Genomic DNA, 16,716 nt, shown 5'->3' with positions numbered 1-16,716 from the left:
CGGTAAAAAAAAAAAAAAAAAAAAAAAAAAAAAAAAAAAAAAAAATCAGCTATCTATAAGTGTGTGGGTTTATTTTGGGGTCTATATTCTATTCCATTGGTCAATTTTTGTGTTTTTATGTCAGTACCATGCTGTTTTGGCTACTATAGTTTTATAGTATATTTTGAAGTCAGGAAGTGTGATTCTTCCAACTTTGTTCTTTTTTGTTAAAGATTGCTTTAGCTATATGGGGTCTTTTAAGATTCCATATAAATTTTAAGATCATTTTTTCTATTTTTGTGAAGAATATTATTGGTATTTTGATGGGGATTGCACTGAATGTGTATATCACTTTGGGTAATATGGACATTTTGATGATTTTAATTCTTCTGACTCATGAACATGGGATATCTTTTTGTGTCCTCTTCAATTATTTTCACCATTATTTTGTAGTTTTCATTGTAGAGGTCTTTCATCTCCTTCATTAATTTACTCCTAGGTATTTCATTTTCTTTGTAGCTATTGTGAATGGGATTACTTTTTTGATTTCTTTGGCAATTTCATTGTTGGCATATAGAAAGGCCATTGATTTTTGTGTGTTGGTTTTGTAGCCTGCCACTTTACTGAATTAATTTATTAGTTCTAGTAATTTTTCAGTGGAGTCTTTAGGGTTTTCTATATGTAGGATCATGTCATCTACAAATAGGGTTAGTTTGACTTCCTTCTTTCCTATTTGGATGCCCTTTCTTGCTTTCTCTTGCCTTACCACACAGTCTAGAACTTCCAGTACTATGCTGAGTAAGAGTAGGGAAAGTGAGCATCCTTGTCTTGTTCCAGATCTTAAAGGAAAAGTGTACAATTTTTGTTCATTCAGTATGATTTTAGCTGTGGGTTTTTTGTACATGGTATTTATTGCGTTGAGGTCCATTCTTTCTGTACCTAATTTGTTAAGTGTTTTTATTGTGAAGGGGTGTTGGATTTTATCAAATGCTTTTTCTGCATCTATTGAAGAGATCATATGTATTCTTCTTCCTTCATTCTGAGGATGTGATGTATCACATCTATAGGCTTGTGTACAGTGAATCATCCTTACATCCCTGGGATGAATCCCACTTGATCATGGTGTATGATCTTTTTAATGTGTTGCTGGATTCTGTTTACTAGTATTTTGTTGAGGATCTTAATGTCTGTGTTCATTAGGGATGTTGGTCTGTAGTTTTTTTTGTTGTTGTATCTTTCTCCAGTTTTGGTATGAGGGTAATGCTGGCCTCATAGAATGAGTTTGGAAGTATTCCCTCTGCTTCAATTTTTTGGAAAAGTTTGAGAAGAATTGGTATTAGTTCTTCTTTAAATGTTTGGTAGAATTTGGCCTTTAAGCCATCTGGTCCTGGGGGTTTCTTTGCTGGAAGACTTTATTACTGTTTCAATTTCATAACTCATTATTGTCTATTTGGGTTTTCTAGTTTTTTATGATTCAACTTTGGTAAACTGTATGTGTCCACGAATTTATCCATTTCTTCCAGATGTTCCAGTTTGTTCACATATAGTTGTTCATAGTAGTCTCTTATGATCCTTTGTATTTCTGTGGTTTCAGTTGTAATGTCCCCTTTTTCATTTCTGACTTTATTTTAGGCTTCTCTCTTTTTTTCTTCATTAGTCTAGCTAAAGGTTAATCATTTTGTTGATCTTTTCGAAAAAACAACTCTTCGTTTCATCAGTCTTTTGTATTTTAAAAAAACCCTCTAATTCATTTATTTCTTCTCTGATATTTGTTATTTCTCTCCTTCTACTGATTTTGGGTTTGTTCTTGTTTTTTCAGCTCCTTGAGATGTAAGGTTAGGTTGTTTATTTGAAGTCTTCCTCTTTTTTTGATGCAGGCATTTATTTCCCACTTAGAACTGCTTTCCCTTTATCCCATAGGTTCTGTTATGTTGTGTTTTCATTTTCATTTGTCTCTGGGAATTTTTAAATTTCCTTCTTGATTTTTTCTTTGACCTTTTTGCTGTTTAGGAGCATATTGTTTAATTTCCATATATTTGTAAGATTTCTAGTGCCCCTTTTATTGTTGAGGTCTAGTTTTATCCCATTGTGGATGGATAAGGCAGTTGATGTGATTTCATTTTTAAAAAAATTTTTGAGACTTGTTTTGTGTCCTAACATGTGGTCTATTGTAGAGAATGTTCCATGTGCTGCTGAGAAGAATGTGTATTCTACTGTTGGATGAAATGTTCCATAAATGTCCATTAGGTCAAGTTGGCCTGTAGTAGAGATTCATTTTGATGATTCCTGGTTAATTTTCTGTCTGGGTGATCTATCTGTCCTTTGCTGAAAGTGTGGTATTAATGTCTGCAACTATTATTGTGTTGGAGTCAATCTCTCCTGTTAGGTCCGATAGTAGTTGCTTTATATAACTGGGTGCTCTGGAGTTGGATGTATATATATTTAGAATTGTTATATCTTCTTATTGAATTGATCCCTTTATCATAACATAATGGCCTTCCTTATCTTTCTTTACTTTCCTTGGCTTGAATTCTATTTTACATATAAATAAGTCTATTTATACATATGATATATCTATAGCTACTTGTATTAGTCCATTTCTGTTGCTTATAACAAAATACCTGGAACTGTGTGATTGTAAGAAAATGAAATTTATTGCTTACAAGTTTGGAGGCTGGGAATTCCAAAGTCCAGAGAACACATCTGGTGAGGGTCTTGTCCTGGTGGTGACTACAGCAACTCAGGGTATCGCATGGTGAATATGGTGGAGCAGAGAGAGAGCTAACCTTCTCAGCTGGCTCCTTTTAAGACCATTAGAACCATGCCCATGACCACAATTCACTAGGATAAACCATTTACCAGGCATACTCTTCATAATCCAATCACATCTTCAAAGCCCCACCTTTCAATTACCATAATAGGATTTCCCACTATCCCAATAGTTACAGTAGGAATCAAGCTTTTAATACATAAAAGCTTGGGGGACACAATTCAATCCTTATCACTACTTTTGCTCTTTTTTGGTTTCCATTTGCATGAAATATCTTTTTCCATCCCTTCACTTTCAGCCATTGTGTGTCTTTACCTGTTGTAGTGGATTGAATTATGTCCTCCCCAAATTCCCTGAGGCTTGATTTGTATCCCTTAAGTTTTATGTATTAGAAACTTAGCCCCAACTGTGACTGTTAAGAGAGTGGGAAATCCTATTATGGTAATCGAAAGGTGGAGCCATGAGGAGGTGATTGGATTGCAGGACCTTGCAGTAGTGAATGGATTAATAATGGTGGTCAGGGGCATGGTTCTGAGGTCTTTAAAAAGAGAGTGAGTGAGGAGGTTACTCTCTGCTCTCTCTTCCACCATCTTGCAGTGTGAGGGGCCACCACCAGATGTGTTTCTTGGACCTTGGATTTCCAAGCCTCAGAAACTATAAGCAATAAATTTTATTTTTTTTTATAAATCACCCAGTTCCAGGTATTTTGTTATAAGCAACTGAAACAGACTAATATACCAGTTAAATGAGTTTCTGTTAAGCAACATATTGTTTATAATTCATTCAGAGACACTGCGTCTTTTAATTGGGGCTTGTATTCAATTTACATTTAGGGATATTATTGATGTATAGGTACTTGTTACTGCCATTTTGCTATTTTTTTCCTGGTTGTTTTGTGGGTCCTTTTTTCCTTTTTTTCTGGTCTGTTTTCCTTTGTGGTTGAGTGGTTTTCTCTAGCTTAACATTTTGCTCTTGCTCTTTAATTTTAGTATGTCTCTTCTAAGTTTTTGTTTTATGGTTACCACGAGATTTGCAAAAAACATGTTATAGTTATGACAAATTATTTTAGATAATAAAAACTTAACTTTGATATATATAAAAAAAGAAAAAAACCCAAACCCAACTCTATGCTTTGGTGTCATACCCCCTACTTTTTGATATTTTGTTGTTTCAAGTTATATCTTTTAATACTGCCTGTCTCTTACATAGTTACTGAATATGTTAGTGTCTTGTTAGGTTTTTTTCTTTAATCTCCATGATAAGAATGTAAGGGGTTTATTCACCACCCTTTCAACATTGGAGTATTCTGAGGTTGTCTGTGAATTGACTTTATTAATGAGTTATATACCTTCAATTGTTTTCTTGCTGTTCCGTAGTGTCATCTTCTTTCAGGTTGAGGAACTCCCTTTAGTATTTCTTGTAAGGCAGGAATAGTGTTGGTGAATTTTGTAGGCTTTTATTTATCTGGGAAAGACATTATTTCTCCCTCATATTTGAAGGTTAGTTTTGCCAAACACAGAATTCTTGGCTGACAATCTTTTTCCTTCAGCACTCTGAATATACCATCCCGTTCTCTTTGGACCTGTAGGGTTTCTACTGAGAAATCCACTGAGGGACGTATTGGGGTTCTGTTGATTGTTATGTGTTTCTTTTTCTCTTGCTGCTTTCAGAATTCTCTCTTTGTCTTCGGTTTTTGGTAATTTGATTATGATGTGCCTTGGGGTGTTCCTCCTCCTTCGACTGAATTTGATTGACGACCTCTGAGCTTCCTGTACCTGGACACTGTCATCTTTCTCCACACTTGGGAAATTTTCAGCCATTATTTTCTTGAACATGCTTTCTACATCTCTTCCTTCCTCTCCTTCAGGTATTCCAATTATACGGAAGATATTTTGCTTGAGGGAGTTCCATATAAAAGTGGGGAAGATCACTCATAAAATTTCATTATACAGATATGACCATTATTGATATTTTACTTTTAGTATTTTTTTTGTCTTTTGTCTTTTTCCGTGTCCGGCAATGGATTGCAACCCTCAGTGTTGCCCCGGTACCGGACCGGGGACCGGCAACGGGATCGCAACCCTCGGTGTTGCTCCCACGCCTCGCTCAGCCAGTGAGCGGGAACCGGTCTGTATGTGGGATCCGAACCCTCGGGCGGGAGCGCCGCCGCGCTTCCCAAGCGGCGCACTTATCCAGTGCGCCACCGGGCCGGCCCCTCTCTTCTGTTTTTTCATTCCTTTTTCTTTTTGCTCCTCTGATTGGATAATTTCATGTATTTTATCTTTGAACTCACTGATTCTTTCCTCTGTTTGATTAAGTCTGCTATTGGAACTTTTTTTCAATTTTTTTTCAACTGCAATTGTGCATTCTGTATTTCTAGAATTTCTATTTTTTAAAATTGATTCTATTCCTTTGTCAAGTTTCTCATTCTGCTCCTGAATTATTTTCCAGACATCATTTAACCTTTTATCCGTATTTTTTTGTGACTCCCTGAACATCTTTGAGAGGTTTGCTCTGAATTCTCTGTTAGACATTTCATAGATCCTCTATTCCTCTGCATCCATTGCTGATGCTTTGTTTGTTTCATTTGGTGGTGACATACGTCTCTGTCCTTTCTTGATCTTCGTGTCTTTATGATGATGTCTAGGCATTTGAGGAAACTGCTAATTGCTGCTGATTTTCTGGGGAAGGCTTTTTGTGTATATCATTAATCACTTCTGGGTCTGAGCTATGTGGAAATTCTGGCCTGGGACAGAGAATTTCCTGAAGAATGAGCCCCCTGCAGTCCTATTGCCTTGACTAATTTCCCCCAAGACGAGCTGCCCATGCTGTGCCCAATGTTCCCCAGCCGGCAGCCTTTCCTCTGCACTTCAGACGCTTCTCACAGGTCAGGCCATGTATGCGTCCCTTGTGATAACTCGCTGACCTCTTATGGGTGGCTCTCTTCTCTCCAGTTGGTTGCTCCAGTGTGGCTGAGGGAATCCTGCCAGTGGCTTTTATGGTCTGTGGTCTGGTATGGTGCAGTCCAAAGCCCTCTTCTCCCCTGCAGACTCCAAGCAGGTTTACGTGAAGGGTGCCATGGCTTTTTCCGGCTTTGATCTGTGTGTAACAGCTAGTTCTTGTCTCCATACCAGGCTGGCTCAGAACAATAGGTGTCATCCATACACCCTCTCACCATTGCCTCTCATGCCTTCAAGAACTCTTCAGGTCTCTCTTCCTTTTCCCTGAGCTCTGGTGCTAGGCAGTCTTTGCTTTTTAATAGTTGTAAATTGGTTACTTGTGGGAGGGTTAGACACTGGGAATCATATAGCCTGCCATCACACTCATCAGAAAAAATATTTTGAACTATATGAAAAAAGCTACCAAAATTTGTGGGACGCAGTTAAAGTAGTTCTTAGAGAGGAGTTAATAATTTTAAATGTTTATATAAGAAGAAAAGAAAGATCTAAAATCAATGATCTGGAATTTGACTTTAAGAAATTAAAGAAAAAAAAAGGAGTGAAATAAATTCAATGTACACAGGAGGGAAATAGTAAAGGTAAGAGCTGAAATTAATAAAATAAAAAATGTGTAAGCAACAGGGGAAAAAAAAATCAATGAAACTAAATCCTAGTCTTTTGAATAGGTTTAAAAAAAACTGATGAAACTCTAACCAGAAAAAGAGTTCACACACACAAAAATACAGACCAATATTCCTCATGAGTATAAGCACAAAAATTCTGAACAAAATTTTAGCAAATCAAATCCAACAGTATCTAAAATCTATAATACATATTGAACAAGTAGCCTTCATCCAGGAATGCAAGGCAGACTTAATGATGAATTCAACTAATAGAAAAAAGGAGAAAAGCCACATAATAATTTTAATTGATAAACAAAAACATTTGACAAAATTCAATAATTATGTTTAAAAAACTTTTAATGAACTATGAATAGAAGGAAACTTGTTTAATTAATAGTGTGCTTATGAAATCTACAACTAAGGTCCTATTTAATGATAAAAGACTGCTTTTGCCCTAAAATAGGAAAAAATGCAAGGGTATTAACTCTTACCACTTTTATTTGACATTGTAGTAGCATCCTATCCAGTGCAATGAGACAAAGAAATAAAAGAAGCAAAACTGTATTTGCTTGCATGTAGAAAATCCTAAGAAATCATAAAAAATACCAAAAAACTTCTAGAATTAGTAAGTAAATTTAAGCAAGTTGCAAAATATGAGGCTTCTGTACAAAATTCCAGTGTATTTCTCCACATTAGCAATGAACAACAGGAAACTAAAACTCAAAACCTTTTTCATTTATAGTAGCAACAAAAATAAAAAAATAATTAGGGATAAAATTTTTAAAAAACGTGCAAAACTGCTATACTGAAAACTATAAAAAATATTGCTAAGAGAAATTAAAGAAACCTAAATTAATGGAGTGATATAACATATTCATAAATTAAAGGATTATTGTTAATATGTCAATTCTCCTTAAATTGATCAATGGATTCAAAGTACTCTCCATCAAAATTCCAAAGTGGGTTTTTTAAACATTGACATGTTGATTCTGAAGTTTATATGGAAGATAAAAACCAAAACAAAACCCCCCAAAATAGAAACGCTAAATAAATTTTGATAAAAAAAAAAAAAGGAGGGCAAAGTTGGAAAACACATTATACTTAAATTGGAGTCTTATTATAAAGCTATAGTAATCAAGATAGTATGATCTTGGCACAAGAATAGAAATATAGAACAAACGAAAGGAATAATTAGTCCTGAAATAGACCCATTCACAAATGGTCAATTTATTTTCAATAAAGGTGCCAAGGTTATTCAATGGAAAAAGAGAATCTTATCAACAAATGGTGCTGAAACAACTGGATATCCATGTGAATAATGAAACTCAGCTTTTACCTCATACCTCATACAAACATTAACTCTAAATGGATCATAGACCTAATTATAATAGCTAAACATATAAACTTCTGAAAGAAGCCATAGGAGAAAAAGCTTCATGACCTTGGGGTAAGGAAAGATTACTTAGATAAACATAAAAAATACACCCATAAAAATTTGACAAATTGGACTTCATCAAGTTAAAAATCTGCTATTGGAAAGACACCATTAAGAAACTGAAAGGTGGTTTGACTTATGGTCGAGATGGTGGAACAGACGGTAGGCAGCATCCCTCTCTCCCACAAATCAGCCAACTTATGACTATATAAAAGCAACGGCAGCCAAGCTGGGGCTGCTAGAGCTCCAGGGGAAGAGGAGGAGAGACATACAGAGTGTGTGAAGGTGGGAGAAGCCATAATGAGAGAAAGAAAAACACCACTCCAACCTTTTGAACCCCAGCAGCTTCCAGGCTGGAGCTGCTGAGTGCATGGAGCAGGAGCTGGCAAAAGCCACAGCTATGCCCTTTGGATGAAGTTGCTTGGAGGCGGCAGGAGACAAGAGGGCCTTGGCGACCCCCAGACCAGCAAGACCATTAATAGGGACCCATATAGGAGCAAGGAGACATAGACAACTGAAAAAAATGAGCCACTCAGAGGCCAGTGAGTCATAGTAAGGGACCGGAGCATGGCCCGCTCCATGGGAAGTGTTTGGAGCACGGGCAGTGAGGGAGACGGGCCCACCAGGGGAACACTGGGGCACAACAAGGACAGCTGATCTGCATCTTAATCAGCACAGGCCCACTCAGAGGAGACTAGTCAGGAATATAGAATTGCATGGGGTGCAGTTTGATGAAAAGACTCAGACAGAGTCCAGAATTTCTTCACAACCCAGGTGTACCGGATCTCACAAGAGCCGGAAGTACCTGTAAAGTCAATCATTAAAACCTGAGCTGCACAAAAATCCTTCTCTAGGGAATCAGCAGCAAAGCAGCAATTTAACTCAACCACAGAGCTTAAGTACTGGTCCCCATAGGAAGTTCCCCCATTTTAGAAGTAAGCAGAGGACAACAAATTAGTTCCAGAGCAGAGTTTAAGTGGTGGGAACAGCAAATAATCCAAAACAGAACTGAAAGAAAAAACAAAGTACCCACACCAGAGACAAAGTTTGATATTAACTAGTAAAGGTCTCACTTCACCAAAGAACACCTATAACAGCTAGAAGGACTGGAAGTCCCCTGGGCTACCAAGCCAGAAAGTTGGGAGGGCTGGGGGCTTCAGCCATGCCCTCCAACATCTGTAACCAGCCTTGAGGGTGGGGGCTTCGGGCCTTGGCTACACACCCCCAATACATGCAACCAGCCCAGCCATGACCACCAAGCTGCAGCAGAAAGCGCCCCAGGCTCTCCTGAGCCAGGGCAGTGGGGTACCGAGGGCCTCAGCCACGCCTCCCCCACATGTGCAACCAGCCCAGTGTCGACCACCAAGCCACAGCAAGAAGGGCCCTGGGTTCCCCAGCTAGGGTGGTTGGGGGTGAGGGCTTTCCCACACCCTTCTGACATCTGCACCCAGCCTGGAAATGACCAAGACACCACTGAAAGCCCCCTGGTCTCCCCTGTGGGAATGAGGGGGTGCCAAGGCCTCAATCCCTCCCTTCTTCTTCCTCCTTCTTCCATCCCATTTCCTTCCCCTTTCCCCTCTACCCTGTCTCCCAGCTGCTCCACAACATCATAGAATGTAAAAAAGTAATAATATTAATAAAAAAAAGAAGGAAATTGAAAGGCAAGAAACAGACTGGGAGAATATATTTTCCATATACTTATCTGACAAAGGCCCAGTATTCAAAATATATAAAGAACACCTATAACCCAATAACAAGATACAAATAACCTGGTTAAAAATTGGACAAAGAATTTGGATGCTTCATCAAACAACAAGTGGTACACAAGCATATGAAATAATAGAAAATACCTTTGATGATCATCGTGATTAGCCATTAGGGAAATGCAAATTAAAACTACAGTGAGATATCACCATTTACCCACCAGAATGGCTAAAATAAAAGGACAGACAATACCAAGTTTTGGTGAAGATGTGGAACAAGTCTCACATGTTGATGGTGGGAGTGTAAAATGATGCAACCCCTTTGAAAAACAGTTCTACAGTGTCTTTTATGTAGTTAAACACACTTACTGTACAAACCAGTAATTCCACTGATTCACATGTCCGCAAAAGGACTTGTACAAGCATGTTCCTAGCAGCTTTATTTATAATAACCCCATACTGGATACAACCCCAAAGACCATCACCATTTGGTGAATGGGCAAACAAATTGTCATGTACCCATACAATGGATACTACTCAGCAATAAAAGGAACAGACTGTGGATTCAGGCAACAACATTGATGAATTTCAAAAACATGCTCGGTGAGGGAAGCCAGACAAAAAGGAATACATGCTATATGAGTTCATTCATATGAAACTCTAGAAAAGACGAATGTAATCTATACTTATAGAAAACAACTCTAGAAAAGACGAATGTAAGCTATACTTATATCTCTGTGGGCCAAATGTGGGTGGGGTGGGAGACTGATTTCAAAGGGGTACAAGGGAACTTTCTGAGGGTGATGGAATTGGTCATTATCTTGACTATTGTAGTGTTTCCATGGGTGTATATATTGTCCAAAACTCATCAAACTGTTCACTTACTGTGAGTGCAATATATTACATGTAAATTATGTCTCAGTAAAGTTGATTAAAAATCCAAAGGAAAGTAGAGCAACCAAGTTTCATGAAGCATAAAGCGGGATAGCTTTGGGGAATAAGCGACATGAATAAATGGCACACAGCACACGAAATGGTAGAAAACACCTTTGATGGTCACCATCATTAGTCACTAGGGAAATGCAAAGTAAAACCACAATGAGATATCACCATTTACCCACTAGAATGACTAAAATGTCCTAGAATGGCCAATTTCCTTAGAAAACAGCCATATGGATCAATGAGCTCTGGATTTATTCGTCTTTTTTTATTTATTGGTGATTTATTCTAGATTTATTCGTGCCACTCTGATCAAGTTCAGATTCCTGGTAGGGGGAGCCTGAGAGGCTTAGCTTAGGTCAGGTGTCCACTCCTGGACAGGGAAAAGCAGGACCATCCTGACTGACCTTCCCAACCAGCCTGCACTACGTGTGGCAGGGGTGGTACCCCAAAGAAAAACGGAGGTAGTTACCAGAGAAGGGGCAATGATGCCTGGCAAACAAACACCGTGTTCCCCTGTGGGTTTTCAGGGGAGAGTAAAGAGGATGGTGAAGGGCTTCAAACACGTATATGTTCATTCATTCCATTTATCCGTTCATTGAAACATAAACTGTGGTACAGACTATTTGCCAGGTGCTGTTACTGGCTGGGACGCATGTACACTTAAAGTCTCTCTAAAAGAGTTCACACTGGTGTGAGGAAGAGTAGCCTGGTAGGAGAGGATCATCTGGCATGGGGATGAGTTAAAAGCCTGTTTTTGTTTTTGTTTTGGAGGCAGGAGGGGAGGCGGAACTCAGCTGAACGTAAGAAAGTACTTTCCAGAAATTAGGTTGTATTTTGGGGGGAGTCGTCTAGAAGCGGGGAAATTCTTTAGTCTGGAAAAGAGAAGCGGACAGTCAGAGAAGCAGATTCCAAAATTCACGTCCTGTCCAACCCACAAACGGAGAAAAGCCTTTTTCATGGTTTTAACATTCAGTTATAGTCTACCGGGGCCTCCTGGGCGAGTCGGCAGAGGGAGCCATTCCCCAAGAAATCGCCGTGGGAAGCCTCTTGGAGGGCCTGGGGGCACTTTCTAGCAGGTCCTGGGAGTTTTTTCTCCGCCCCGCCTCTGCAAAGCAGGCTCCCTCAACCCCGACCCCATCCGCACCTCCTCCGCCCCACCTTCCCAACACTCTGCTGCTGCAACGCACACTCTGGCACGACCTCGTCACTCATCCCCTTTCCGCCCCACATTTGCAGTTGCTCCCCCGACACCGCTGCCCCACATTTGCACTTGCACCCCCCGACACTCCAGTTGGCCGCTCGGGCGCTGTCCCCCGTCCTCCAAATCCTTGTGGAGAGTCTCGAACACCTCCCGGGGACTTTGACGAGGGTGCTCGCTTTGAACGTGGGTCCGGACGAAAAGCGGGCACTGACTCGCCACCCCTCGTGCATCCCCTGCTGTGACCCCAAGGTTTGCCAACTTCCTGACCGGGCCTTTGGCGGGGTCACCCCCAAGCAGTGGAAGACGCTCCGGGAAGGGGCGACCCGCGATCCGGGTGCAGGAGTCAGGCCCGGAGGATCCTGCGGTTGTAGTAGAGATTGCACGAGGCGCCAAGCGACATCCCCCCCAGCGGCCACTGCCCCGGCGGCAGCAGCTGCAGCAGCGGCAACTGCTCTCATCCCGGCCCCGGCTCGGATTACTCCCCTCCTCCTCCAGCATCTCGGGCCAGACAGGGCAAACCTTGTTCAAGTTTGCAACGAGTACTTTCGCGGTGCGCAAAACTGGGGTCCCGGAAACGCGGTCAGACTTGCCTCCCGTCCCGCGTCTCCATCTCTGCGCCTAAACCAAGACTCCCAAGTATCATTTTCTTCTGGGACGCTGCTTGGAGGCAAACTGCGCTGTTTGGAACGGATTTTGTGTCCTGTTTGGCGTTGGGTGAAGACCGGGGGAAAAAGGTTGCGCTGCAAATCTCAAGATCTCGGGACCTGGGTAAGAGTTGGGCAAACTCAACTCTGGCGGCCGCTGGACAGTGGCCGGACGCTGGAAGGCTTCTTCTGGGCGGGGGGCACATTTCCCTTGGACAGGATACTCGGGCACAGCGTGAGGTGGGCTCAGTCTGGGTTATGTGCGTCTCGAGGGTTTATTGTTATTGTTGTTTGCATTTTGTTGTTACTTGGGATTGTGGAGAGAGTTCTTGGAGTATTTTTGAGGCGGAGACGCCCCATTACCCGTTTTATTTTGTTTAATTTCTGCCCTTGTATTGCCTTGCCTGTGTTTGTTCCATGTTAACGGGTGACATGGCTGGATGTAGAGAGATTTGGGGGGAATCACACCGAGAATGAGAAGCAGTTTCATAGGGGCCCTTCTTTCCAAATTAGCTTCACTTTCCCTCTCGGATCTTGACTTGTTTTCTAAACCTTTCTTTTTCCAGTGTTTGGTATTCCGATTGTGCAGATAACTCATCAGGCTTGCTAGATGTTCCCCTTCCTGTGTTCTCAGCGTTCTTTAGTGGTGTCAGGGTCACAGGCTGGGTGACTTAGACCAGAGGGTCCTTGTCAGAATGCTTGGCTCCTTAGGGAATGCTGGAAGGGACAGTTCTTCAAGACACAGTTACCTAAGAAAGATTTATTTCATGTTGGTCCTTTTCTTTTAAATTCCTTTCATCTAGGACTTTTACTCCTGGTTTAGGGAAATAATTTGTCCTTATTTTTCTTTCTGGAAGTACTTTTTAAAAAATTATACCACTGAATAAATGAAATATAAGATATCTTTGCTGCTTCTTTAGAACATATGCTCATCTGAGGACCCGAATTCTTTAGGAGACAGCCAAAGTTTGGGATATCATTAGCCAAAATTAGCCATTATTATGGTTTTTAGGCAGGGATAAGCATGCCGTGCCAAGGGAGAGGAGAATGACATTCCTTCTTGCCTTACTCCTTTATGTCCTGGGTCGCACTTTGTGTATTGACTACCCAAATAACAATGCTTCATTCCTTATGGATGAAAAAACTAACATTATTCAGAAATGCCATCTTCCTGACATGAGTGCTGCACGAGGTCAGCTTGCAGGGTACCTTTTGTTTTGCTGCTCAGAGGTCAAAGAGTTCAGGTGGTGAGCTCTGGGGTCAGGCAGCCTGGGTTCAGCTCTCAACTCTGCCACTTTTGTGTGATTTGGAGCAAGTTATTTAACCTCTTTATCCACATCTATAAAATCAGAAAGATAATAGAAGTGCTTAAACAGAGGGCTGGTAAACGGATTAAATGAGTTAATAAATGTGAAGCCCTAAACAAGTCTGACGCAGTAGGGACATATTAGCTATTATTATTAATTGTTATTAATAATCATGATGGCATCAGTGTCATCATGTATAAACTTGTGTTGGGAGGTGGGGAAAGAGTTGAATAATCTCCAGTGTTCCTTCTGGCTCTAAAATCCTGAAATTAGATGCCTTACTTCATTATTTGCTGTTTTTGAACCCATTTTTTTCTTTTAACATTTGTTTTAGGTACATAGGTTATGTCACTTCCATCTTTGCATGTTAATGAAAGTGACTAATGACATCAATAATTAATAAAAAGGGAAACACCATTTAGCTATGCTTGTTTTTTTTTTATCAGCTTTTCTCAAGCCTTTGTATACATCAGAAGCATGGGGGGGGGGAACTTGATAAAAATATCAGATTGAACTATGAGAAATTGCTGGATATTTGACCACTTTTAACCTAAATAAAATGGTGATTTCATATGGTTCAATCTAATATAAATCCTAGCCTCATCCACCTTGATTCAGCTGCAGTGTCTTAGATGAGGTGTGAAAAGTCTGCATTTTTGTAAGTTCCCCAGGTAATTCTAATGTAAAGCTAAGTTACATACTCATTTAGCACCAGTGGATTTACTTTCCTCATGATTGTCATGATTTTTAAAATATAAATCTGATCATGCTTTCCCCTTTAAAAATCCTTGGCAAATCCCCAGATGGTAAACATCAGCATCACCCAGGTGCTTCTTGAAAATGCAGATTCTAGGGCCTCATCCCAGATGTAAGGGCCAGATATCAGCATTCTGAGCAGATCCCCAAGTGAATCTGGTAGAGGTGACCTCAGACCACATTTGGAGAAACACTGGCTGACAGCATAAAGTCTAACCTCTTATAACGTGATGCCCAAGACCACCTTCTCACTGTCTTCTCTGGATTCTCTGCTTCTCCGTTCCTCAGCCCTCCAGCCCCTGCTGATCTTGATCTTCTTAGTGTTCCCCAAATGTGCTATTATTGGGCCCTTCCACTTCTTCCTGACCTAGCCACGAATGTTATTGCCTCTGCTGGATATGTCTTTGCCCTCTTCTCTGTGTAAACAACTACTTACTACCCTTCATCTTTCAAGGTACAGGTTTTCTTACATCTTTTCAAGATACAGTTCAGAATCAGACTTTCCCTCTGAAACTTTTCCTAATTCTGTCACATAAACTTAGCGATATTGCATGTGCATTCCCATTCTACTTTTTGGATAGCCTTAATATAGCTTTCACATTGTATCAGCTGTGTTTCTTACCTGAGTGTTTATCCCCACTGATTGGTGTGTTCATCCTTCCTGTTGTAAGCCCTTATACAAGTGCTGGCACATACTAGTCACACAATAAATGTCTGAAGAATGTGGGAGAAGAATGACTGAGTGAATGACAATTGATGGTTTCTTAACACACAAAGTGTTGGGAACAGTCACTGTATACATATTGAGGGTTGTGGAGAAGCCAGCCGAGATTTTTCAATTTGGCTAGACGTAGTCTATAAAGTTAATAACCTGGAGGAGAATTTTAAGAAGACTTTTGAAACACTGAATGCCACTGAATTAATGTTACACGTTCAACAACTTGGCAGACAGTAAGACAAAGAGCTGTTTTACCTTTGGGATTTTGGTTTGGTTTTTGGAATAATGGTGTCACAGCACTGTAATGAGATGCCAGTGCCAATAAAAATAGCCAATTTTGCCCTTAGCTTTTCAGTTTATAAAACACTTTTGCATGTTTTTTTATTTGATCAAAACATAGTGACTGGTCCAATACTGTCTTTCCTACTTTCTTGAAAGGATGCATTCCTGAAAATAGGTCCAAAGATTGTACAAAAGCCTACGTGTTATAAAAGATACAGGCCCTAGAGAGCCAAGTGTATTGTACAATCCTAAATTATACTTTGCCACTTAGATACAGCATTCAGTGTATATGCCTTTTTAAAATTTTTCTTTAAACTTTCTATAATTTTGGTTATTTCCTTGTTTAAATCACAGACGACCTATGCAAGTTCAATAATGTCTGATGCAGACTAAAGATTTGCCACTTTTTGGTATGTCTAATAAGTTCCATCTTTGTCTCACTTATATTAAGCTTATGAGACAAATACTTCTCATAATTACTATTAGGCTTTAATTTTTCCATTTCTCATTCATTTTTTTTTTTTTAAAAGATGACCGGTAAGGGGATCTTAACCCTTGACTTGGTGTTGTCAGCACCACGCTCAGCTAGTGAGCTAACCGGCCATCCCTATATGGGATCCAAACCCGGGGCCTTGGTGTTATCAGCACCACACTCTCCCGAGTGAGCCACAGGCCGGCCCCTCATTCATTTTTTGTAATAATGAAAATATGCAATAACCTTTGGATAAGTGAACAAATAATTTCCAGGGTAATGACAAAGATGGTGATGCTGTAAAAATTAAACTGTTGGCTCATGGGCAGCTCCAACATAAAATAAACAAGAAAAAATGTCCATTCATTGGCTGGTGTATAAGAGTACCCGTGACAAGGCAGGGAGGTAGCAGCATCGATAAATATAGTAGAAACATCCAGATTATTGGGCTTCAAACCAAGCAATATTAAGGACTGCTTATATTTTCAGTTTCTCAACTGCGTGGGCCTAGTATTTAGTTTTAAAAATTAGCTTAGTTTTAAGAATTAATGTACAATTCATAGAGTTCTGTTGACTTGTTTCTTTTTTCAATGCTGTTTCCAAAACGAACTTTTTCTATCTCGTTTTAAGCCTATATCATTTTCGGTCTGAACTTTTGCAAGCTTTTAATTGGTCTCCTTTATTTAGTTATTCATTGAGTCATTCATTCATTAATTCATTCGTTTTTTCTATCTGAATTTCCCATGCTTTTATATTTATCTCTTGCCTTTCTTTTATTCACCTTTTGAGTTTATTTTTCAGTGTGAACATTCTGATTTTTTTTAAAAAATAGTAATTGTAGAGGATTAATTTACAGCTCTTAATAAAAGGATTTCTCATACTATGAGGAAAGAAATAAGATACAAACCATTGTTATTTTACTTTACAGAACTTTATTTATAAGAC

General features: G+C 39.8%; 1 protein-coding gene across 1 annotated transcript in view; it reads left to right on the top strand.

Moving 5' to 3' along the window:
- Window positions 1–12,300: 12,300 nt before the first annotated feature.
- Window positions 12,301–16,716, top strand: part of LOC103597649 (multiple epidermal growth factor-like domains protein 10) — a 110,745-nt gene continuing 106,329 nt past the window's right edge. Inside the window, exon 1 of the mRNA XM_008581520.1 lies at window positions 12,301–12,360. The gene's annotated coding sequence lies outside the window, so the exon portion shown is untranslated. The remainder of the gene's footprint in view (window positions 12,361–16,716) is intronic.

The sequence above is a fragment of the Galeopterus variegatus genome, unplaced genomic scaffold, assembly GCF_000696425.1.
Source record: "Galeopterus variegatus unplaced genomic scaffold, G_variegatus-3.0.2 Scaffold2376, whole genome shotgun sequence".
Taxonomy (NCBI): Eukaryota; Metazoa; Chordata; class Mammalia; order Dermoptera; family Cynocephalidae; genus Galeopterus; species Galeopterus variegatus.
Note: the sequence above shows the minus strand (reverse complement) of the source record. Positions and strands in the feature narration are given on the sequence as shown.